General features: G+C 39.9%; 1 protein-coding gene across 2 annotated transcripts in view; it reads left to right on the top strand.

Moving 5' to 3' along the window:
- The window catches only part of USP49 (ubiquitin specific peptidase 49), a 60,227-nt gene that overhangs the window by 6,204 nt on the left and 27,276 nt on the right, over positions 1–26,747 (top strand). The window contains exon 2 of one of the 2 annotated variants that reach the window (XM_078849735.1): positions 4,479–4,592. The exons of the other annotated variant lie outside the window; for it this stretch is intronic. The gene's annotated coding sequence lies outside the window, so the exon portion shown is untranslated. The remainder of the gene's footprint in view (positions 1–4,478; positions 4,593–26,747) is intronic. 2 annotated transcript variants of the gene reach the window in all.

Here is a 26,747-nt window from a genome sequence, read left to right on the forward strand (position 1 = left end):
ACCCTCCGTCCCTCTTCCCCCCCCCAAAACTCACTCTCCTGCTGGTAATAGCCCATCCAAAGTGACCACTCTCTTTAAAATGTGTATGATAATCGAGGTGGTCCATTTCTAGCACAAATACAGGTTTTCTCACCGCCCCACCCCATACACACACAAACTCACTCTCCTGCTGGCAATAGCTCATCCAAACTGACCACTCTCCTTACAATATGCATGATAATCAAGGTGGGCCATTTCCAGCATAAATCCAAGTTTAACCAGAACGTTAGAAAAAACGGGGTGGGTTAGAAAAAAACAAGGGGAAATAGGCTACCTTGCATAATGACTTAGCCACTCCCAGTGTCTATTTAAGCCTAAATTAATAGTATCCAATTTGCAAATGAATTCCAATTCAGCAGTTTCTCGCTGGAGTCTGGATTTGAAGTTTTTTTGTTGTAAGATAGCGACCTTCATGTCTGTGATTGCGTGACCAGAGAGATTGAAGTGTTCTCCGACTGGTTTATGAATGTTATAATTCTTGACATCTGATTTGTGTCCATTTATTCTTTTACGTAGAGATTATCCAGTTTGACCAATGTACATGGCAGAGGGGCATTGCTGGCACATGATGGCATATATCACATTGGTGGATGTGCAGGTGAACGAGCCTCTGGTAGTGTGGCTGATGTTATTAGGCCCTTTGATGGTGTCCCCTGAATAGATATGTGGGCACAGTTGGCAACGGGCTTTGTTGCAAGGATAGGTTCCTGGGTTAGTGGTTCTGTTGTGTGGTATGTGGTTGTGGGTGAGTGTTTGCTTCAGGTTGGGGGGCTGTCTGTAGGCAAGGACTGGCCTGTCTCCCAAGATTTGAGAGAGTGTTGGGTCATTCTTCAGGATAGGTTGTAGATCCTTAATAATGTGTTGGAGGGGTTTTAGTTGGGGGCTGAAGGTGACGGCTAGTGGCGTTCTGTTATTTTCTTTGTTAGGCCTGTCCTGTAGTAGGTAACTTCTGGGAACTCTTCTGGCTCTGTCAATCTGTTTCTTTACTTCTGCAGGTGGGTATTGTAGTTGTAAGAAAGCTTGACAGAGATCTTGTAGGTGTTTGTCTCTGTCTGAGGGGTTGGAGCAAATGCGGTTGTATCGCAGAGCTTGGCTGTAGACGATGGATCGTGTGGTGTGGTCTGGGTGAAAGCTGGAGGCATGTAGGTAGGAATAGCGGTCAGCAGGTTTCCGGTATAGTGTGGTGTTTATGTGGTCACTGTTTATTAGCACTATAGTGTCCAGGAAGTGGATCTCTTGTGTGGACTGGACCAGGCTGAGGTTGATGGTGGGATGGAAATTGTTGAAATCATGGTGGAATTCCTCAAGGGCTTCTTTTCCATGGGTCCAGATGATGAAGATGTCATCAATATAGCGCAAGTAGAGTAGGGGCGTTAGGGGACGAGAGCTGAGGAAGCGTTGTTCTAAGTCAGCCATAAAAATGTTGGCATACTGTGGGGCCATGCGGGTACCCATAGCAGTGCCGCTGATCTGAAGGTATATATTTTGTGGATTGTGTAATAAAAGATCCTATTATGGGTCCAAATTATGGCCTCCTGTTCTTCCAGGTATGGAAAACCCTTTATGTAGCAGAATCAGTCAATACAGTGCTGCTGCTTGAGGAGGAAAAGGTAGGATTGTGGGAGCCTGTGCAGAGGATTCATGCCATGCAAGCTGAAGAGCATAGCTCCTTGTGTTTCACTGCAGAAAGGAAGGTTTAGGGTGCAGTTTCAGGGTTGGAGGATGTGCACCTGTGTGGAACCACTGCTTTTTAACTTGATGTAGCACACGCTGTGGCTATCAGTCTGAATATCAAGTTTTTCTTTGGGGGGGAAAAACAAGCCCAGACACACACACCCTCAGAGATTTTTGTCTAAACTGCCCTATTGTTGACACACAAGGTAATTAACAGTTCACCCTCCTAAACACTTAGCCACTATGAACAGTTAATTTGATTGTGGCATGCTTTACAGAACAAAGTATTTTCCCCCCTTATTTCAGTGAATGGAAGATCTCCCTCATTAGTGTAAAAACTTAAAAGATGTATTATTTTGGAAAGGGATGGGCAGTGATGTAAAATTTCAACTGATTAAACACAAACGCATACATTTTTTAAAAAACAAATCCTAGTAAATTTAAAGATTTAAATGTACTGATTGTGTTGTATGTAGTGTTTGTAAATGTACGTTGTGTATGTAATAAAAATCCTTAGGTCTTATATAGCACTTTACATCCCTTGATCTGGGAAATACTATTATCCTAATTATACAGATGGAAATTGAGGCATAGGGCGGTGGCTTGCTTACATTCTAAAGGCACAAACTGGTTCAGTGCTAAACTAGAGATACAACCCAGAAATGGAGTAGAAAAGCTTGGTTTATTGGTGTGCTTCCTGCGCGGAAGAAGGCAAGGATACGTGGCATGGGTTTTAGCCAGGCTGCAACTTTATTAGTCAAATTACAGCCAAGGTTCCCATCGAGGACTGCTCAGTGCAGTCACTTGCATCCAATTGATCCTTTGCCAATTCTTGGGGTACTCCCACAACAGGGAGCCAATCATTGCAATAGGAGGTTCTCTGGGCACCTCCCCCTGCCCACTGACATTCCTCCCCTTTTCAAGGGTTGAGGTGAGAGTGTGCCTTTACTCCAGCCAGCAGTGCCATAAAGCACATTGGTGGGCTAGTGTCCCAGCCCCTGGTTTGCATTTGGCCCCAGGGGTTTAAAAGTGTTGCCCCATCCCTTAAGGAGATGCCCTCGGGATGCCCCCTATGTTAACTTTTTGGATCTGGAGCCTAAATCAGTGAGTTCCTACACTAGGCACTTGCTAGAAGCAGGTGCCAGCATCACCTTGGCTGCCTCCACCCCACCCCTCACAGGCTACCTGGAAGTTTGGCAAACCTAATACCAAGATCATCCAGGAAGAAATCGGCACCTATATCAGAGAGGTGTACTCAGTCCTCCCCAGTTTGAGGGTGGAGCTGGTTCCCAGGAGAATGGTTTATTCTAGTTGCACTGCATTTAAAACATGGGTTGTAAAGAGTGTTTTGAAGTAGGAGAGTGAGGGAACCTCACATGTTTATAACCAGACTGTTCTAGGCATAAGTTGTGGTAGAGAAAGCACCTTATTGTTGGGAGTGAGTGGAGAAAAATGGACCAAATAGGAGTAACACTTGGATGGAGGGGGCATAGGGAGAGATGAGGGTAGAGATTTTGGCAGTGGAATGCCTTAGAGAGAAGAATCTTGCATTTTATGTGGAAGAGAAGAAGCTTGAGATAGATGTTGGGAAGCCAGCAAAGGGATTTGAGATGGTAATAGTCATATTGGAGCAGCAGAAAAGGGAAAGGATGTTGGCAGCAAGTTGGATGACTTGGAGAGGGGAAGTGATAGAAGAGAAGTTTCTGTTTCCTTGCATTCCAACTGCAGAACATAATATATATCCCAAATCTGAAAAGTGAGGCTAGTTATAATATGCAGGGTAGAATATGTATCTGTTTGCAGCATGACCGACTAAATAAAAACCCTACTCTGTGACTGTGACCTTATCTTTTTGGCATCCATTTGGCTAACTAGCAGTTTACACTTTTAAATAGTTCTTCTAACATATCTGTGGCCAGGTCTGCACTACAGACTTACGTCGGTATATCTACATCACTCAGAGGTGTGAAAAATCCACACCGCTGAGCGACAGAGGCATACCGACCTAGCCCCCAATGCAGACGGTGCTATGTCAGCGGAGAGCTTCTCCCATCAAAACAGCTACCACCTCTTGCGGTGGTGGATTAACTAGGCCGATGGGAGAAGCTCTCCCATTGACATAGGAGTGTTTTCATCTAAGCGCTGCAGCAGTGCAGCTGTGCCAATGCAGTGTTTTAAGTATAAAGCTGCCCTGTGTGGAAACATCTGATACTCCAGGTATAGTTGCCAGAAAAGTTGCTGAGAGGGGAGGGCAGACACATGTACTCAGGCACTTGAAAAGTTTAACCAACGTTGTTTTAGTAATGCAGGAGCCAGCGGGGGTGAAAAGTGCCATGTTGCCATGCTTCTTCCCCTCTCTTCCACACACAGTACCATGACTTTGAAACCATGCCTCTGGGCAGTTTAAAGAAATAAACAGTTGTGTATTGTATTTAATTCTAACATTGTCAATCGTCTTTCTATTTAATACATTTTAAAACGTATCTTACAACATCCCTTATCTTTGTTACATCTCTTTACCCATCTTTGCTTTCCTCCATTTTCTTTTCTGTAACAGATTATTGTGTATCTTTTCTTTTTTCACAAATCCGTCACTTCTTTTCCTCCTTTCTAACCACACCCCATTATTTATGTCTCTGTCCCCACATTCCATTCACTCTCCTCTAACTGATATTTTTCTCTTTTCTTTCTTCTTCCCAACCACAGAAATTTCTCAGTTCCTCATTTCTTTTTTGTAACTTTTCCCATCATTTTTTCCCACCCAGCCACCCACACTAGTGCTTGGAAATGTTACCAGATGTCTCCTAGTCAGAGAGGACTAAACAATGCCAGCCTAAGATTTAAGATGAAAGATGAGTGGCTCTGCGCTTTATGCCCAGGTGAGAAAATAACCCTCACTTGCCAGATGGAAGGAAAGGGGAGGGTTCTGGGATTTCTGTTAGGTTGCTGTCTCTGGACCCTGCTCAGAGGCAGAAGCTCTCTCTTGGTCTACTAGATGTCTGATAAAATTTGAAATACCTCCCACATCCCTCTCCTTGCTGGTCAGTCTTAGGGTGAAACAGTGCAGCATAGGATAGCAGTTAGAGGACTGCCAAGTAACTGCAAAATAAAAATGTGTCCATACAAATCTTACTCATTCTGCAATGAATTTACTCCACTTTCAAAGTGGATTATCTAATTCATAATAATTGGCCAGTTAACTTGCAAGAAGGGATTGCATTGTTTTGATGCACATCATTTTAATTAGAAAAACAAACCCCATGTAAAAAACCTCCCCATGTAGACAAGTCTTTAATCTGCTTCCCTCTGGAACTTCCTGGCTGTGGAGACAGACCTCTCACTACTTCTGTTATTGATCCTCTGCCCCAGTGAATATCTCCAATGCCTGCCTCTGCTGTAGTTTACAAGCAGCCACAGAGTGAAATAGACCTGATTTTTGTCAGTTCCATTGTTGCCAGCAGGGTTCAAAATACCAGGGTGAAAACAGACAAAATTCTGCTGCAGCATGGTAAAATCAGTATTGCTAGCCCTCCAAAAATGAGATTGGATTAAAAATCATTATTTAAAATAAGAAGAAAAAGAAAGTCAGAAACCCCCAACATGTTCTGGTTTTTGTGCCTTAGGTGAATTTGGGTAACATTTTCAAGCTCTTCTCTACAGTCACGAGGGCTAGAAACTTAAAAAAAAAAAAAAAAATGGAAGTTGAGAGTTCTCATCTAATCACATGCTTCCAGGAGCTGAGACTTTAAAAACAAACAAAAACAAAGTCGCACCAAATATCGTGACAGTTGGCAACGTTGTGACTTACTTGCCATAAGCAAGTAGAATTTTCAAGCTCTGCCAATAGATTCCATGACTTGTACAGGGGAGAGCTCTGGGCTCCCTGTGATGAAATTAATTCTTTTTGTATTTGAAAACTCACTATGGAAAGTGCATTGTGCCAAACACAAGACACATTGCAATATGAACTACAGTGCACATCCAGTGTGTTGGCATAATGGGACACAAGTGGTGTCACAGAAACATCGCCAGTGTAGTCAGTGCCATAGAGGAGATTAGGAGGAGGCATGGAAACATTTTGCCAAATGCAAAATTTTAAATTTGTTTTGAAATTATTTAGTGCATGGAAATTGGAACAAAGAGAGTGGGCCTGGAGAAGTAGGGGTGGGAGAAGAAGGGCAGGAGAGGGTTTTATTGTTTATGTGGGGAGATCCAGGACTTTCTGATGTCCCTTGAGTCATGTTATTTTTGTGGGAGTTAACACATCCAAGAATTACCTAATTTACCACGGTGGTATGTAGAAAGTTCTCAGGTCTGGGTAGTGGATCATTTGCATGATCGGTGGTCCAGATATGAAGGATGTGTGACATCAGAGGGAGAGTAGAGAAAGGTTTGAAAGGTCTTGGGTTTGAAAATAAGGAGAGGATGTCAAGATTGATGAGAACAAAAGTGCAGTGTGGTTGTTTTTTAAACTGACCTCATGCTTATCCAGAAAAATCTGTTGGTAGTCCCAAAATTAGAGCTGCAATGTAGATAAAATCTTCACTTTTCAAATTCAGCTGGGGAACTACTCTGAGCAAATATGAGGCTTTTGGTTCCTTTGCAGTTACTGGTGTGCCCCCATACTCCAGTGCATGGATAGGCATATGTCATGTACCGTGTTGTGTACGGTTTGTAGGAAAGATGATCTACAAAATGCAGTTGTATTTGCTTGCTTCATTCGTGTGAGTGGCAGTATTGAAATATAGAAAAATGGAGATCAGGCAGGATATTGAAAACCTTAAAAAAAGATGAGGCAACTGCTATGTGCTATAGAAACTGAAACAAACAAAGGTGGCAGGTTTAATGTCAAGCTCCCTACTTTTGACACTCTGTCACCCTGTGATAATTTTTAGATTGCCTATGGTGAGCTCTTTGTGCAGTCATAATGTTTAACATCACCATGCAGTGTATATCAAAATACAAAATAAAATGTATTTTACTGCATTGCACTCGGTTACTGTTTCTTTTGAGAAAATCGTAAATTTTTGGCAAAATGTGAACATGAGATTGGTATCTCTCTTTGTTTTACCTCCTCTGTGTGGAGAAAACTCACTGCTTTGTGATAAGTGTTGTTCATCAGTTTTTGTTCACAGCATGGTAATGAGTATACATTAACTGTAACACCTACAGTATATTGGCAGCCAAAGATCAGAGTGTGAAATCTTTGAGAAAATGGAATACTTGTTAGGGGCACCTCTCCAGCAGTCAAGACATTTTTAAGAAAACCTAATAGATGGGTTTCATTAATTAGGTAATTATTATGCAATTCAGGGAGAAGTCTGTCATTTTTAGCCCTGAAATGGCAGAAGCCTTTTCCAATATCTTTTATTTCTCCTCTGCAGAAGCTCCTGTGTCCCACACTACCCTGCTTGTATAATTCAACAGTGTTTCCATACACAGAGAAAGAAAATTGATATATGTAGTTGCTGTTATCTCAGGAATAGTATGAGTTTTTTTCACTTGAAATTTTTCTTGTATAACATACAAATCGTAACAAACACTTTTTTTCTGGTGAAGCATCCTTTTTTCGTTTCAAAGAGAAAAACCACTGTCAGCACCACAAAAAAGTGTTTCTTTGGGTGGAATTTTTAAAAATCATGTAAGTTATATCTAGACCAGTGGTTCCCAAACTTGTTCCGCTGCTTGTGCAGGGAAAGCCCCTGGTGGGCCGGCCGGTTTGTTTCCCTGCCGCGTCTGCAGGTTCGGCCGATCGCGGCTCCCACTGGCCGCAGTTCACTGCTCCAGGCCAATGGGGGTCGTGGGAAGCGGCGGCCAGTACGTCCCTCGGCCTGCGCCGCTTCCCGCAGCCCCCATTGGCCTGGAGCAGTGAACCGCGGCCGCTGGGAGCAGCGATCGGCCAAACCTGCAGACGCAGCAGGTAAACAAACCGGCCCGGCCCGGCAGGGGCTTTCCCCGCATAAGTGGCGGAGCAAATTTGGGAAACACTGATCTAGACAATTATATACTGTAGGAATTAAGGGGGAAAGTTTCTTTTTAAAATAAATGCCTTAACCTTAACTTCCTCCATGAGATGTTTGTGAATATTTTTTAAAAAAATGAAAATAGTACAGTTTAAGATATTATGGTAAATTGAAATTAAGATTGTGATGTTAGGAACCAAGAACACCTGAGCAAAAGGAGCTGTCTTGCTTCTTTATGGTGCGAGCAGTGAAGCTTTTACACTGAACACTTTATCATGTGTGGCTGAATAAGAAATAAAGCATTCTCATGGTGAATCCAGTGAATATTTTGAAAGAAGAACTGATTTAATAGGGTAAATGCTTTAGTGCATTTGTGTTCTTTCAGTCTTTTCTGTGGAAGATCAAGTCAAGAATTATAGGCCACAGCTGTGTTCTTCCATTTAAAACTTGTATAGGGTATCAGCTGAGCCAATTAAAAAATGGTGACCACAGCCGTATTCACTTTGAAAGGCAGATCCGTACACTTGATCAAGAAGTGCTGCCTTGCAATCATATTCTCCCATTCAGTTTCAGTGGGTGGCATTAGATCTGATTAAGAAATACTGTCCTACAGTTGCATTCTCTCTCTCTCGTGCATACTATGAAAGGGAAAGCCTCAGAAGACGTATTCAAGGCTTTTATTTAAATTAAAAAAGAAAGGGGGTGGGGGAAGCATTCTTGCAGCCTTTGTAAGTGGATATGCAGATGACCTGAAAGAGAAGTGCCATTTGGTCAGAAATATTACATGAATGTCTTGAGAAAGGAAGAGCAGTCAGTGCTGGTTTGTGTTTCTGTCCCACTAACTGCTTTGTTCCCCAGACTCCTAAGAAGGATCAATGGCTCTGATCCCATTTTCTCCTCTCTCTGTTCCAATAGACTCATAATAGATGTATTCTCCCCCTTTTTTAAAAAAAAGGGGATTTTATATTGAAGCTTTCATTCTTGCCATAAATGTGATATGAACTGGTCGGCTTCTTGACACTTTTCAGAGTAACAGCCGTGTTAGTCTGTATTCGCAAAAAGAAAAGGAGTACTTGTGGCACCTTAGAGACTAACCAATTTATTTGAGCATAAGCTTTCGTGAGCTACAGCTCACTTCATCAGATGCATACTGTGGAAACTGCAGAAGACATTATATACAAAGAGACCATGAAACAATACCTCCTCCCACCCCACTCTCCTGCTGGTAATAGCTTATCTAAAGTGATCACTCTCCTTACAATGTGTATGATAATCAAGGTGGGCCATTTCCAGCACAAATCCAGGTTTTCTCACCCCCCCACCTTTCCAAAAACTACACACACAAACTCACTCATACACACTGTAAGGAGAGTGGTCACTTTGGATAAGCTATTACCAGCAGGAGAGTGAGTTTGTGTGTGTAGTTTTTGGAAAAGGGAGGGGGGTGAGAAAACCTGGATTTGTGCTGGAAATGGCCCACCTTGATTTTCATACACATTGTAAGGAGAGTGGTCACTTTGGATGGGCTATTACCAGCAGGAGAGTGAATTTGTGTGTGTGTGTGGGGGGGGGGGGACGGAGGGTGAGAAAACCTGGATTTGTGCTGGAAATGGCTCAACTTGATTATCAGACACATTGTAAGGAGAGTGATCACTTTAGATAAGCTATTACCAGCAGGAGAGTGGGGTGGAAGGAGGTATTGTTTCATGGTCTCTGTGTATATAATGTCTTCTGCAGTTTCCACAGTATGCATCCGATGAAGTGAGCTGTAGCTCTCGAAAGCTTATGCTCAAATAAATTAGTTAGTCTCTAAGGTGCCACAAGTACTCCTTTTCTTCTTGACACTGATTCTGCAACCAAGTTTACTTAATAAGAGTAGAATCTTAAAATAACTTGGTTAGAATTTCACATTATACTATTGCATACTTAACATGCTCCAATTGAATTATAACAAGGGCAGTGTGTTCTAAGGAAATTACATGGTGTTTGTGGTTGACTTCTAACTAGAGCAATATCTGTCTTACTGAATATTGAACTGTGGTCTATAAGAACAAATCATTTTTCATACACAGCTCTTGGGTAAAGAAACCTTTTACATTATTATATGCTAGCCTGGGTGGGCTTAAGAACAAAATAATTCACACTTTCTCTAATGTGTATTTACTTTGCTACACCTTTTCCCTTTAATATAAATCTGTTTCAGTAGATAAGATTTTTGGCTTCATTTGTTGTGTGTTTTATTTTTTTTTAAATATACATCTAGCTCTTCTTTGCATGGCACTTAAGTTTATTCTGTTTCAGTATCAGAGTTTCAAATTTAACCTGTGTTGTAGTTTGTCCTTTAACATGTTTCTGGTGGTTGGCAGCTGGACTAAATTACAGGTGGTTTTTTTCCCTTCATCAATATATGATTTGCTGCTTTAAGAGAAATTGATTTGGTGCTGCACAAAAGGGAAACGTAGTTTCTTTTTTCAGTTCTTACAAAGGTCTTTGAAATGCTACTTCCCTTGATTATTGTACCCTCAGTTTGTGTATCAGGTCATGAATCTCTCAGATTGGTCTGTGCCTCCAAACATGGGGAGATCAAACTTGTGTGGAGTATCCTTTCGCTTGTTAGTATTTTTTGGCTTGTTTGATACATTACTTTTCAATCTAAAGAGACAGTTGTAGTTTTGACCTTTTACTTTGTTGGAAGGTTTCAAAGTTCTATTACATGAAGCTGCTTGCAATTTAAACACTTTCAGTAGTATTTGATAGTGGTTTTTCAGTATGTTCCCACTCAACTAAACTATATTGGCTCAAAGCCGCCTCCCCCTCCCCAAATATTGATGTGGCTGTTAAGCTTTGTTCTCCTTACTTGATAGTCTAGAAAGTAAAAAAGATAGATCCCGCAACCCTTATTCACTTGAGTAATATCTACTGATTCAGATAATCCTATTTACTTTAATAGGCTCAGAATGAATGTTTTAAATAATAATAATAGCCATTTTGGCAATAGAGATGTCTTGAATGAAAGTGTTATTTTATTTGGTATGTATTGTTACTAGCACCAAGTATGGTCCTGGCTCCTGAGTCTGAAAATCTTTTCTTGTGCAAGGCACGTACTTTGTTTTCTTACGTATTCCTGTGTGCTGTCTATATAAATTGGTGGTTTTCATTTTTTTTAATCGTCTCTACCTTTTAATTTAATTTTGGTTAAAAATGCCAGCCAATTGAGGGATGATGAATAAGGAGTTGAATCCACTGCCTATTTGATTTCTATAATTTTTGTTTCCTTTCTAGACACAAATTTAGCTGAGAGGCTAGTGTCCTGCCTCTTAATGCCCACAACATTTTGGGTGTTTTTATTTACTGTGGTTGTGATGTTCTACATTCCAGTAATGTTTAGAAATGAACTTTAAACTAAATCATTCTGAGGGATGTTTGAGAAGTTTCAGACAAAATAAGAGTTGGAAAATAAGAGCTAACAATGGAAATGCCAACACAGCTTTCAGTATAGAACAGTGTATATTGCCAGTAGGGGTCTGATCTCTTGAAACTGAGATCTCTCAACATATATAGACGTCAAAAGACGCTGAGCACTTTATAGGACTAGGCCCTGTAAATTCTTTTTTTTTTTTTTTTAACCCAAATAGCAACCATCTCTTCCTGAAGGTGGCAGACATATAATAGCACTTAAATATTTAGTTATACATTAGATAGAACAGGTGGAATCCATTCAGTTCTCTTTGAAATGTGTCAATACCAAAAATGTCTCCATGACTGGGCAACACTAGCTGCTGTGGGACATTTAGGTGTTTTTTACTGATTCATGAACAATGAAAAATGAGATGTTCTATTTTAGAAACTGTGGTGAACTTAATGTGAGCCAGAGAAGTATTTAATGATAGATTAACTGAATTTTGATCGGTCATCTGCTTCAAAACACACTCTTCACTGTTGTGTAAATCAGGAGTTTGCAGACTGTGGGATAGAGTTTCCAGGTGGCCCAGCTTCCTCTGGTCACTGATTGAGTTCAGCGCAACCTGGGAACGTGGATGGCAGCAGGCTCACTTAAAGCCTCTCTCTCCTTCACCTGGTCTCCAGCCTTGCCTTTTGTGGCTCTTGATTAACAGATATTGGGCTCTGATTTATTTTTATCTTTGAGGGGCTCTCTTCTTTCTGAACTCCACACTTTTCCTAAGGCAGGGGTAGAGAAGGAATAAGGAATAAAGAATTTAGAGAGAAGCATTATTTGAATGATTTTGACTGTCATTCTATTGAACTGAGATAATCAGATTGATAGCTAAAAAATGCATCTATAATACTCAACCCAAACATAAGCAATTCACTGTTGCTCAGGTATTCTCTGCCCCCCACCTTCCTGGATTTTATGATGAAGTCATCACCTCTTGTCTGTCTCTGCTCTCTTATTCCTTATACAGTCTCTTTCCCTTTTCAGCCTTATTTTGCCCAGTCCACCTCATGCTGGTCTGTTGCCCCCTCCCCTTTGGGACTTTGACTTGAGGCAAGGTGCCTAACTGCTTTTCTTCCCTTGTGAGTTTTCTTTGCGCCCCACGCCCCCCCGCCCCGGGTCTCTTTTGTCACCCTTGTTTGCCATATTGTTCCCTGGAGATGCCTGTTTTACCCCTTCACATTGAGCCATTATAGCAGTTCTGAAGGGGAAGAGACACATTCCTTCAAACCTCTTGCTTTAACTCCCAGTAGCTGTCCTCACTGGCTCAGAAGGCAGAGTTTTCTTCCCTTCCCATTGCTGCAGGCTCATTGGGGAAGAGAGATAGAAAGCTATAACCCCCTCCCACCACTCAACCCCCATCCCTTTAGCAAATGGCAGAAGAGTTGAGAAGAGGCTCCAAACTGTCACTGCTGAGCACAGACTGCAGCCCCACTGTTCTAGTGAAGTTGTGACTCTCCTGCTGTGGGGAAGTGAAATTATGAAGGCATTTTAACAAAACTATGATCCTTATGGTTACCCAGCACATTTAAAGCCTGAGTTAATGTGGTGGTGGAAGGACCTGTCTGTTTTTGTCACACACATTCTGACGTGACAGAGCATTACTCTTCTACTTGGTCACTGCATTGGTTGCCCATTAAATTCATCATCACAACATTAACTTTAAAGATGATACAACAGTGTAGCTCTCTTTATGCTGCCTGCCTGACCTGCTGCCTTCCTGTATGCATGGTTGCCCTCTGAGATCTCTTGCACTACTAGCTTCCTGACAGCTCCCAGCTTTATATCGAAGTCTTTGAGATGCCATGCTTCCCAGCTGCTACTGCACCTCTTGAATTTGGAATTCATTGCCTGTGCAAGTTTGACATGGTCTATTTATCTCTGTTTTTCAATCCAAACTCAAATTTTGCTGGTTTCTTTTGCGTACTCTGACTGACTGAGCTTTGCTTGTTATACCTTGGTCTGCCCTTGTGAAAGGTGCTATAAAAGCACAATTTCTGTTACTGCTTAGCTGAAGCCCATGAAGTCAAACTGTTAGTTGACAAACTGTAAACATTCTTTACTCAACATAACTCCATCAGACTAAGAATCCTCTTAATGCCAAACTTATATCGTCAGTGGTACTCAAATCTTACGAAATGTTTGATCTCTGAGAATGTTGGTTTGGCTTGTGATGCACAAAGCATGATCCCTTTCCATGAAACTGAGTTAGACACAATTTTTCCAGCTAAACATTCTTTCGGTGTCTTTGTGACCTGCAGTCTCACTTTCCATTGACCTTAATTCTGAGTTACAAAAACTTCTGTTTGTTTTGTTTTAATCAGTTAAGTTCTGTAAATGCTTCAAGAATCGTTTGCAATGTGCACAAACTTTGGAAACGGCTAATTAGAGGGGGAAGGATGGCCTTGGAAAGTAGCAACTTTGGCACTTCATCTAACAGGTGACAAGTCTTTACCTTTTATGAATGCTTCTTATTCACAGTGTCCTAGACATATATAAACTTAAAATTTATTTTACTGTTATTAGGAAACTTAGTGCTGGTGAAAGGTGTCAATCTGACCAATAGTTCTGAAGTCTTTTATCCCCCTTTTGGAACTGATCCTGTGATGCTTTGAAAAAAGAAAAGGAGGACTTGTGGCACCTTAGAGACTAACAAATTTATTTGAGCATAAGCTTTCCTGAGCTACAGCTTATGCTCAAATAAATTTGTTAGTCTCTAAGGTGTCACAAGTCCTCCTTTTCTTTTTGCGGATACCGACTAACACGGCTGCTACTCTGGAACCTGTGATGCTTTGAGCACTCTCAACTCCTGTTGAAATCAGAAGAAGCTGAGGACACTTAGCACCTTTGAATAGTTGCTCAGCATCTGATAGTATAGGATCTCAAATTCCCAAAACTGGCATAGCATGGGAAACAGCATGACAAACTTCTCCCACTAATGCATCTGGAGAGAACACCTCTGTGGGTGAAAGGGTAATTCTGTTTTGATGTCTGCTTAATCCTTGACTTCTTTGCTGAGTCCCCTACTGGCAGTTGTGGTTTTGTAAAGTGGAAATTTGTCCACTAGGAAGCACACTGAGAATTATTTAATTTTATATGTTTGCTATTTAATATAAACAGTATTTCTATTAATATAAAATAAAAATCTATTTCAGGTTGGCAGCTGATGGGTTTTCTCAGTAGAAAGGAACCATTAACTTATTATTAAATGTGAGTGCCAGGTCTTCAAGCTTCATGGAATTAGATGGTCATTATGTTTTTAGGCAGATTGTAAGGGATAATAAAAGCAGACGAGTGAAAAGTAGCAGGTTGTGCTGGCTAGCCTTTTAACTCTGGGGAGAATAGTGAAGGTTGTTTATGTGTAGAAAAATTTATTCTTGCTTTCCTAATGTTGTTCAGGATTTGAGGAATATGGTTTCATTTTTTTGAGGGTGGGGGAGAGAGTTCTAAGGTTGAAAATGGTATTAAGTGTTTCAAGAGAGAGGAGCTTGGGTAAAATTGTGGTATGCCTTTGCTTTTTAAAAAAAACACCACTTTTTGGACACAAATCAGATGTCAAGAATGATAACATTCAAAAGCCAGTCGGAGAACACTTCAATCTCTTTGGTCACTGAACTACAGACCTGAAAGTTGCAATTCTTCAACAAAAATACTTCAAAAACAGACTCCAATGAGAGACTGCTGAATTGGAATTAATTTGCAAACTAGATACAATTAACTTAGGCTTGAATAGAGACTGGGAGTGGATGGGTCATTACACAAAGTAAAACTATTTCCCCTTGTTTATTCCGTCCCCCTACCCCCCACTGTTCCTCAGACGTTCTTGTCAACTGCTGGAAATGGCCCACCTTGATGATCACTACAAAAGGTTTCCCCCACCCCCTGCTCCCCTGCTGGTAATAGCTCACCTTAAGTGATCACTCTTGTTACAGTGTATGGTAACACCCATTGTTTCATGTTCTGTATGTGTATTATTCTCCCCACTGTATTTTCCACTGAATGCATTAGATGAAGTGAGCTGTAGCTCACGAAAGCTTATGCTCAAATAAATGTGTTAGTCTCTAAGGTGCCACAAGTCCTCCTTTTCTTTTTGAGGATACAGACTAACACGGCTGCTACTCTGAAACCTAACAACTTTTTGAGCATGTCATTTATTTGAGCTTTGGAGAGGTTGAGATTTAAAGTCACTAAACATTTAATTTAGTCATTTATTTTGTGAAAATACAATGAATAGGAAATACTAAAAATTGTTCAGCTAAGCTTTAAAGAACTATAAGTTGTAATACAGATGCAGAAGTGATTTAGTCGAGGAGGTAAATCTATGTCCTCCTGCCAGTCATGGGTTAATCTGTAATCAGACCGAGATTGTAAGGAGGTCTGTTTATTTTAATTAGTTAAGAATTACAAGTACACCATGAACTGAATATCTGTCTCACAATTTTATTTTGAGAAAATATGGCATTCATGATGAAATAAAGAATGAAAATAACTGGCAACTATTTTTTTAAAAGGGAAGGCTGAAAATATGAAACTGTAATACTCTGCTTTTCACCTTGTTTTTTTTGTATACGCCAAGATTTGCTCATATATTTCGTTTTTCTCCCTGGGTAGTAGGTTGAAGGAAACCTAATACATGAGTTTGGAGTAATAGGGAAGAAAGAGCACATTTAGTGGGTGAGAAAATTTTTCTTTGGGTACGGTATACACTCAGAAATGTGTTTAGTGAAACCCTTTCCCCGTGGTGCTGCCTTATGAACAGCTGCTTGTTGATGGTGGGACTGTGACATCACAATCAAATAACCTCTTTGCCTTTCCTCCTCTTATTTCTTCTCCAGTTTACCAGTCACCTGATGACAAATTAACTGAGTCGGTGAGCTCTAAACCTCTGACTGAGATCATCTGTTAAAATGACAGACACTACAGAATCAGATCTCAACTGATTTTAAATTGTTCAAGGAGACCAATTGCCTGTGGTGTCATATCCGAGACAAATCATAGAATCATAGAATATCAGCTCTCAAACCCCGCCTTCTGCCTATAGAATCACAAATATCTAGGTGTATTATTGAGGGGGATTGTGTATTTCTCAGAGACATCAAAGCTCTCAAACCCCGCCTTCTGCCTATAGAATCACAAATATTTAGGTGTATTATTGAGGGGGATTGTGTATTTCTCAGAGACATCTGGTATAAGCCTTCAGAGAGGATTCCAGCCAGGCTAAGATGGACCCATAGTATGCAAGCTAGGAAAACCCTATTGTCAGGCAGTCTGGAACAACAACAGGTCTGAACAAGCGAAATTGTATTACTTTCTGCCTACCAGAAAATCTGCTGATAGGGATGCAAAAATTCTTTGTGCGTTGGCTGTCCAGCCTGCCAGACCTGAGGTTTAGAATGAAAGCTGGCCTGCTGCCTCAGTTTCCTTGTAAATACCACTGAGAAGCAATTGCATTTTATTTTACATTTTGGGACAGTGCGAGTAAGCCATATACATTCTCGCTTAAGTGGGGCACAATGGGTGAACAGAGCAAAAGGAGGAATTTAGCGAAGTGCCAGGCAAATCTCTGTTTTTCTACTTTTTTATGTTAATTAGAAAACTGTGGAGGGGCCTTGGGTCAGGCATAGTGGTAGGTTCACCCAGGATTTTTAAGTGCAGGTCAGATCAGATCAGAAGCCTCCCCTAGAATGAGGAGATGTACAAAATCCATATAATATAGTTTTTTACAAGCTTTATACAAATAATAATACATGGGGATGGTGATGTTGGAGAAAACATTTTGAAATCCAGGTTGTCCTTGGACAAGTTGTCTCAGTCATTTTCCTGTCATTTTCTTTTCCTTCATTTGGCACTTAACAGTATTTCTTTTTATAAACTCTTAGAGGATGTAAAAGAAGCCCGTGTTTTGATTTTTTTTTTTTTCCTCTGAGGGGTTTAAAAGAGAAATACCATTATTTATTGGTAAGTGAAGCAAAAAAAGATGGAAAAATGACTTAGATTACTGAGGATTTCTATTCTTTTGTTTTAATCTCTAATATGTCTCAAACAACATGTACTGAAGAAGCCTTTGAAACCCATTTCTGTTTAAGTACACCAAAATGTGACTCAGAAATCCTTTACATATATCTAATACTGTAACTAAGTCTAATATGGATTGCTGGTTATTCATTGTGGCTGTGAAAACAATGAAACCACAATCTGATAGTTTGTGATGGGGCATGTTGTTGTTATGTATTATTATTTTAAAATAACGTGAGTTGTTGGTCCTGGCATGCTTATTTGGGTTATTAACTGACTGTTTATTTTATATGTTGTGTCAGCTGTGATGTTATTTAGGAGATTAGTTAATAGTTTTTAAGATTTTGCCAAGATGAATGTGAATTAAAATGAAGGAGGAAAAGCAGAAGAAAACTGGCCATAATTTACCAAATCCTCACTGTCTAGTATAATTCATCTTTTGTGTCTGTTGTGAGGAGATTCTTGAAGAGAATGTTGGCCTGCTTGTATGTATGAGGGCTGTTAAATTGAACCAGTTGAATGTGTGATCAGCACTGAGAGAATTCTCTGTGATCTAGCTATAAAACATACTTCTGAGACGTTTGTTTCTTATAACTCTTACATATACATATTTTAATACTACAGTAGGAAGTAATTATCTGTTATAACCGTTATTAAGGGATGAGTTAAGACACTTTCTGCAGTAGATCAAAACGTGTTGCATTCAAGGTTGTTGTTATTGTTGTTATTACTATTACCAGCAGGACAGTGGGGTGGGAGTAGGTATTGTTTCATATTCTCTGTGTATATATAAAGCCTGCTGCAGTTTCCACGATATGCATCTGAGGAAGTGAGCTGTAGCTCACGAAAGCTTATGCTCTAATAAATTGGTTAGTCTCTAAGGTGCCACAAGTACTCCTTTTCTTTTTGCGAATACAGACTAACACGGCTGTTACTCTGAAACCTGTCTTTAAAGTGTTTCCAGTACTGGAAAATAGTTCAGTCATCCTGTTAATGAATATTATTGACAAAACAGCCAGAGAGATTCTGTTCAAATTATTCTTAGAAAAAGTGCCTGTGAAATCCAGAAGTATTTTTAACATAATGTCTGAGCTATGAGAATTAACTTCAGCTTTGAATGTATGCTTTACACAGCAGATGATAGAAAATGCAATCATTGATCTCTACATATGTATATATTTAAAAATCTATCTTCCATCTTTAAGATGTTGGTTTCTGCATTCTTAAAACATCTGTATATTTTCTGTTGAAATATAGTAGGCCGTGTTTAAAAAGTGCAGAGTATCAAGGAAAATGGCACATTGCAGAAATACAACATGGCTCATTTTGTTTAATTTCTGCAGCACTTTACTATTTGTAAGGCTTTTTGTTCACCAGGATTTGTATCAAGAATTTAGATCCTGACCTTGTAAACACTTAGGGACATTCTTAATTTTATCAAACTCATATATTTGTAGGATTGGGGCATTAGTAAATGCAGAGGGAGGCAGAAAGTTATCTCTTTCAGTCTGTACCCAGAAAGTTTGGAGAATGTGGGAAAGTAAAAACTGGGGGGCAGATCTTTAGCTGATGTAAATTGGCATAGTTCCACTGACTTTTCTTTAGTTCAGTGACACGAATTTACACAACATGATGTTCTGGCCCTGTCTGTTTTGGTAGTTACAATTTTGGTGTGTAAGGGAAGAAAATGTGCAGACAACTTAAAGCTCTTAGGGGTAGGGACAGTCTTTTTGTTCTGTGTTTGGACAGCACCTACTACAATGGGGTCCTGGGCCATGACTGGGGTCTTCTACATGTTACAATAATACAAACTACAATTATTAAAGAATGGTGCGGTTTCTACACTGGGGGGCTTCTCGAGAAACCTTGTTTGTGAATCAGGATCTGTGATGATGTTGGCATAGGTTATGGAAATAGAAAACACTGAATTTATACATTCTAAAACCTGGTTGCTGTTATTTTGAGAGCCGCAATTATTTCTTTGTATTGTACAGCTAGATTTAAAACAAAAATATTCTAACTCAAAGCACTTTTCCATATCAGATTTTGGTCATTTATCTCTTTTGAAGTCACTCAAGGTTTATACAGGGTAACTAATAGCAGAATTTTGTGCCTTGACTTTTCATTTTTAATCCCAATGATGGAGATTATAGGAAACAAGTGAAATGTTTGTATTTAATACTTACTAAGTATATCTGTGTATACATTTCACACATGCAGACTACTCTGACATGATTCTCAACTTGATGTTGATTTAAAAAACAAAACACCTTAGAAGCCTATTAAAATTAATGGAAAAGGTTTTATTTATGTGAGTAAAAAACAGTTATAAATTCTAAACTGCCATAAAATGAGAATTACACAGCATTCCAATAATTCAGTATAACATCCACGGTTGATGCTCAGTTAACTTAAGCATTTTCAAGGACCTTCAGAACCTGTAATGGTGGTTTTTCACATTTTATACTTTCTTGGTAACCCTGTTAAAACAAAACAAAGATACTGGTTCACTCCATGATCATATAGCATTGGGGAAACCCAGTTTCTCAACAGCCATTCTCAAAGTTGGTGAGTTCAAAGTTTGATCATCCCATTAAAATGTAGCTATTTTGTGAGCAAATCTTTATTAATTTTTTACTCATCCACTACTTAGGTAAAAGTCAATGGGAGCTTGACTGAATAAGGACCTCCAAATTTGACTGTCAGTGTGTTAAGTATTTGAAACAGAAAATATTATTTTTAGGGTGAATCAAAATTTTGAGCCAGTGAACCTTGAGGAGGAGTCCCTTTCTAAACAAACTTCTAGACTTGTTTGATCTTTTCACTGCATTGAAAGTTGCTTCCCAAAGCTCTGTAATTTGAGGCTCTTATATAGAGAAAAATTACCTAGCTCATTAGTTCGAGTCAGAATAATTACTTGAAGGTTTAACAGGTGTAACGATCAAAACCTTGCTTAGCAGCCAGAGTTCTACCTCATGGCTCACTGGGTTCAACAGTCTTTGAGTTAAATGAAAAATAGAAAGTTAATATGGAGGCTGTGATACGAACACAATAAAACCCGCATGAAATTCAAAAGTAAGGCTGATTTGTAAGGTTGAATTTTCTGTTAGTTTTCTTACAAAAGTAATATTTGTATGTAATGTGGTATAGAGAAGGATAGTTACTTTTTCCTTCACAGAATGGTAGAAAATGGTAGAAAACTAATTAGAAGATTTGTAATATTGAGTCTGAGCACAAAAAATCAGACTGTATCCATGACCCTTTCCTCTCATAATAGAGTTGTGTATGCTTGATAGAATGTTGTGTTGTGGTTTTTGTTTCCTCCCCCAAATCCCTTGTAGGGTAGTTACTGCAGATGTGGTAGAAGGGAGGAGTTAAAGTGGAGATATGAACCTGGCATTTTGTTATGAAGGGGTGACATGCATGATGAGCCTGATAACTGGTATGAGTGCGTTTGGTAGCAGTGAGCCACTTGCTTTAAGAGTCCAGCCTTATGGATCTTTGAGTCTTACCTAGAAAGTAAGCTCCAACAGAGCTGATGAATGCATTTATCTTGAAGGGTCACAGTCTCAGAGAGAGGCATCCCTCGAGATAGCCAGGTTCCAGCCTATTAAAGGCCTAGAAGATCTGAAAGGTGGTGATTTCTCCAGCAAAAGAAAGGAGCAGGGACAAGTCTGCAGTTTGATCTTCAGATTTGGGAAGAAATTCAGCTCTGTTGTAAACAATAAATGGGAGTTGTGCCTGTATCTATTTGGCTCTGTCTCTACTACAACAAGAAGCAGCATGGAGAAGTAAGTCATCTAAAAATAATTTAACAGCCTCATAAGGTAATATCATGAGTAGTTTCTGCCATGAAAAAAAAGGGCCTCAATGACCTAGCCATATCACGTTCTTTCTCTTCCCCACAGGAAGTTGGCATGGATTGCTGTTGGTTTTATTGGCCCATCCTCTGACTGATCAGACTTGGAACTCTTCGGTCCCTCTGGTATTCTCCAGATCCTAATGGACAGTTGAGTTAGACTCCAGCTATGGCAAAGTGAGTTAATCAGATATTCAATCAGCTAAAAGAACAGGCTCATTTTTGCACGAATTTCTTCTCTAAAATGGAAGAGCAGTCTAGTTAATATTTAGTTCCTGGGACAATTCCAGGGCCACCTCCACCTTTTGGTACCTACATTTATTTCTCTACCTTCCAAAACCATTTTTAATCCCAGTTTTGCATTATGAAAGGAGATGTGTATGATTGAGTACAGATCGTAGGCTCTTTAAGCTAAAGAACTTAATTAAAAATTTCAGAAGTTGATCCTGAACTAGTGGTAACATTTTGCATGGCCCTAAAGAAGATCTGAGTTCGATTTCAGGTCTGAATGTCCCTCTTGGAAGGTGTTCTGCAAGAGCAGTACATTCAGGCCTCATTGACGCTAGAAAGGGTTGTTGATATAGCAATACTGGCAAGCCCTCCTAGTGGAAACGCATCTTATACCAGCAAAATTGTTCTTTTGCTGGCATAGCTGATACCAGTTTGTGGAACAAAGTAAGCTTTATTGGAAAACAGACTTTTTTGCCAGTATAACTGCATCTACACTGGAGCTTTTGCCATTTTGTCAGTTGGGGGTGGGGCGGGGGTGTTATTTTGTTCACACTCCTAATCACTATAGTTACGCTTGCAAAACTTTTAAGTGTAGAGACTTCAGTGTGCATTTTCATTACGTTAACAGCAACTTTTGGCTAAGTGGGCAGCACTGATGGGCTCCAGTGGGGATTTAAAGAAGGTGTGGAGAAAATCTTTGGGACTCTAAGGCCTGGTCTATACTGGGGCGGGCGGTCATCTAAGTTACGCTACTTTCTTAGAAGTCAACGTACTTAGATCCGGTGTCTTCACTGCAGTAAGTCAATGGCTGACGCTCTCCTGTTGACTCCGCCTGCACACCTCACCCTGGTGGAGTACCGGAGTGCGCTCGGTGGTAGATTTTTCACATCTAGACTAGATGCGATAAATCGACCCTCACTGGATCGCTGCCCGTCGATCCAGCGGGTAATGTAGACCATCCCTAAGGGATGAAGAGGCCCCCCGTGTATGGTGTCTAGGAGCCTGAAATTCAATGAGGATTCAGGTCCTGACTGCAGTCATAATATACTTTTTCCTTATTCAGGAGGCTGTTGATAAGCTAGCTGACAAGCGGGGGAAAGTCAGGCTGGTATTTCGCATGGCCACAAATATTTTAAATCTGTAATTTCAGCATCAAAAACTCATAAAGTCAACCGAGCAGTGTCATAGCCATGGGGAAAAGGACTATAATCCTGGTGAAGAGGATTCAGCCACACAGGGAATCTCTTAAAGAGTAACAGATGCCTTGTGGAAAACCCTGATAACAATTACCCTTCAGAATAATTCTTCCTGTGTAACATGTCTTCTGGGATTTTTTTCTTCCCTCTGTAGTGATCTTGAACAAAAAAACAGGATCTTTGTTTTAAGCATTCATCTGCTCCTGCTGCTGTTTCCCTACAGGAGCAGATCAATTCTTAAATATCCTGTTTTAATGCAAATATTCCTGTCTGTAAAGGAAATAAGAGAAATACATAATTTTTGTTGAGACCATTTTATGTATCATAAGATGTCAGAGTCTTTCTTTGAAAAATGGACATAGCTCTAAAAGGGTGTCTGGAACAATAGAGATTGGTTAGCAGAGGGACAGCAATGCAAAATGTGGTGTGCTCAGCCTTTAAGAGGGCTATATTGAAATGGGTTTGAGAGCTAAAGGAATCCCCCTTTTCTGTTTGCCTTTGTGTGATTATTTTCAACCCATAAACTGTCAGCTAAGTTCCTGGTGGATAGCAACTTTGGCCCATAAGATAGCAGCTGTTTCAGCAGGAAAAGATGTGTTATGATATTGTACACTCAGAAGACAAGGTTTCAAACGTAAGCATTTATGAGCTTGTGTTTTAGAGGTGTGACCTTTTGTTCCATGAAGACACAAGGATTTTTTTAAAGCTCCAAATTTATTCTAGCATAACAAAAACAGTTAGAATTGTGTAGTGCCTTCCTCATGTATAAAATAATTTCAAAGACAGCAATCCTTTTCTTAAAGTACTCTCAGCTTCCAGAGTCTAAGGAAAAAAGAGATGCTTTTCATTTTTGTCCCTCATCCGACGCGACACAATCTGCTAAAAGCTTTCTATGGCTCATAAGCCTGTCATTTGCCTAAAGGGGCACACAGGTCATATTTTTACTAAAGTGGAAATTATCAGACTGGGCGGGGGGGGGGGGCTTTTTAACTGAATTCAGCCCTTTTTGAGTCTGTATAGTTCCTAGAATCTTATGACTTAATAATTTGTCTGGTGCTGTAATATACATATACACTACCTGCATGAAATGAGTTAACAGTCAATTAGCTGCACACCTGAAGAATGGAAGTTGAGAGTGAGGAAGAGGAGGTAAATGTGTTTGGTCACTTACCTTTTAGTCCCTCAAAATCTGGTGGACTTTTCCGCCCTGGTTGTAGGTTCACAGGGTCTCAGTATCTCTGAGAATCTCAGTTCATATTTCTGAATGGAATCAGAATGATTATTTAGGAGGCTCAGCAGTGGAAGTTATTTATCTTGTCAGTGTGAGGCAGGTTTTATCTCTATATCTCCATCCATCCTTCTCAAAAATATCTGCACTTTTCAGGGCAGGAGCACTATTCCCAGTGTCCAGCTGTGCCTTTTCAGATAGAATTTGAGTCCATCCTTAGAGCTTTACTATGTCCCTTTCATTATTGGAATAACTGTGGGTTTGGGGGTTTTTTTAGACTCAGTTTAATATTGATTTGTAATTGAATGAAAAGCACCCAGAATTCCAGTACCACCCACAGCCCCTTCACTTTTAGCTTCTTTCATCCTGGTTTGTATGAATGGCGAAATTCTACAGAGGCCATATTACTAACCTGAAATTCTCAGGTGGAAGTCAAATTAAATAGGATTTTTTTTTAACACTTCCACACTTCCCTCCTCCCCCATTTTGCAATGGCCACCTTTATTTGAAAATTCTAAGATACCAGCTTTCAGCCCAGAGCAAATTTTTACAGCACAATATGAACTCCCAGAAATTGTTTAACACTAACATGGTTATAATGCACTCCTTTGAGTTAATAAAATAGAGCTCGTTGTGGAAGTTGGCATTAAGGTTGAGTTTTAGTTCATCGCTCTTGTGTTTATGGTTCCAAACTTAAGCTGACTCTTGAAAGCAGAAAGATGTGCATTAGGCCCTGAGATTTGCTAAAGTGTTTTGTACATTGAAATACAGAGGTAAGATAACACTTGCATGAGTTTGTTGCAACTCAGAAAGAATAAACAGAGAGCACTAGTCATCTTGAGGGCCTCTTTGTGTGTGTTATTAGCAAAGTATGTTTCAGAATTGAGCAAGTACTAGGGGTTTGAGTTTTATTTACCAGACTTCTTTGGTGTTTTTCTACTCTGAGTTACAGCAGCTATTTAATTATCTGGTCTGATTGCCCTTCGCCTTTCAAAGATGCAATATAGTCACAATCTTCTGATGCTTTTGCTAATGTTTTTTCTTTTCTTTTCCTTTCTTTTTATTTTTTATTTCTTTGGTAGTTGTATTAATTTGCCTCCAGGCCATTTACTTGGAAATTTGTCATCTTGAATAGAGAGAATCCAGCAATCATTGAACATAGAGCAGACAGCTTTTGAGAAAATATGCTTTAGGTACAGACTAAAAAATTGCTAAGACTGTTACTACTTGTTAGAGATGGGATTTGAAAGCTTACGAATAGCAAGTAAGAGTCTAACTGGGAGAATGGATTTCTGTGCCAAGTGACTAGTCCATGGAGAAAGAAAAGCTGAAAAAAGTGCTTGGTTTTTAACTGAGCAGCCACGTACTGTGAGTCAGCAGATGATTCTGGTGGCCAGTACACCAGTAATTTCAGCAAGATGGATCATAGTGTCTGAACAGAGAGTAGGTGATACTAGCACTAGTTTGTCTGGTATGGATAGCACTCCCTTCTACTGAATGGAATGTTAGATTTACTTAACTGTTTATTAGTTTGTAATAGTCTCACTCCTCTAATGGCTTGAGAACAAAATAGAGGCTATAAATTCTCCTGTGGCTGACTGCTGTGAGGAACTTTCCTTTAGAGGTTTGTGACTTTTTGGAGCAGGTTACTAGTTCTTTCCCCTTCCTCCATGTATGCAGCTAGCTGATGACCCTGTCTCTATTCCTGTGGCCACAGATTGTTACAGAGGAAGGGAGTGTGTTGCTCCTTACTTTGTCTAAATTAACCAATCATACATCTCATTTCTGTCCCCCAAACCCCTGTACCTGACTGACTATGAACCAGGTAGATGGCTTTTTTTTTTTTTTAAGCTCATGTCCATCCCTACTTGTCCAGAAGAACAGGTCAGACCAATGTCAGAGTAATGAGGATTGCAGAAATGAGAACACACCTAACAGTAATCCCGTGGTGTATTCTTGTTCATGCAGTTAAGTTACACTTGGACATTAGGGGGTGCAAGTAAGTTTAAGGCTGGAGGAGAAACAAATGAAGCAGAATTGTATTGCCCAAAGTATAGTACTAAAAATAAATATAAATTAGTGCAATAGAAAAGTCTAATTTGCTATAAATACCAACAAGTGAACTGCACGCATGAACACACGCAAATGCCTTAAGCACAATAATTCACTAAAGAAAACAGTCTAGATCAATTTCACTTGTAAAATGACTAACAGAAACACCATCTCAGAGAGCCTGGTGCTTTTAGGAAACACCCTCCTGCAGTATTTTCCTATGAATAATGAAATAAAACCAAGCAGTCCGGTCAGCAGAGCTAAAACAATAAGAATATATTGGCTCACTTTCCTTCAAGAAAAGAAACATGTTACTCTATTGCATTTTACAGGAGGCTATCACAAAACTCATCCTTCCTGCTCTGTTTCATTTCCTTTGCAGCAGCGAACAAACAGAATGGGTATGCTTCTCAGTTTGCCAATTACCATTTTAACTGTGAGACGTTTGATAGCTACATGCCCAGTTTTGACAGAATGATAGATTCAGACGTTCAGTATCCATGTACAGTCATAGACGCTCGGCCATTGTATGTGATCCTTGCAAAAGGATTGGTTAAACAATCGGCACACAATTTTAGACACGTTTCTCTCTTTTCTCCCTATTGTCAGCTCCAGTTTGAGAACTTCTGAACGTACGCAGCAGAGGGAAAATTCTGCCGTATAAGACTAAGACTGCATGTTTGAAAAGTAGGCTCCAGTATCAAAGTAAAGGGACAAATTAAAAAAATTTCCATCAGAATTTTAAAATTAGCTGGCCTAATTAGACTCAAATTGAGCCTTGTTTTTCTGTTGTTGGTAGGATTCAAACATGTATCCCCTCCCCGCATTTATTTAAAACAAAAACAAAAAAAAAACCCTTAAGTTAGTATTAATGTAACTCCAGCTCACAGTAGACAGGTGTCTACAACAGCAAAGCTGCCACTGCTCTTTTTTCCTCTTGCCAGTTTCAGTAGGTGGACTAAATCAATGAAAGGGCCATTGAGGGTGAACTTTCCTCCCACCATTAAAGGTGGTCTCCAGGTTGTGGATGAGGGAC

This window comes from Lepidochelys kempii, chromosome 21, assembly GCF_965140285.1.
Source record: "Lepidochelys kempii isolate rLepKem1 chromosome 21, rLepKem1.hap1, whole genome shotgun sequence".
Lineage (NCBI taxonomy): Eukaryota > Metazoa > Chordata > Testudines > Cheloniidae > Lepidochelys > Lepidochelys kempii.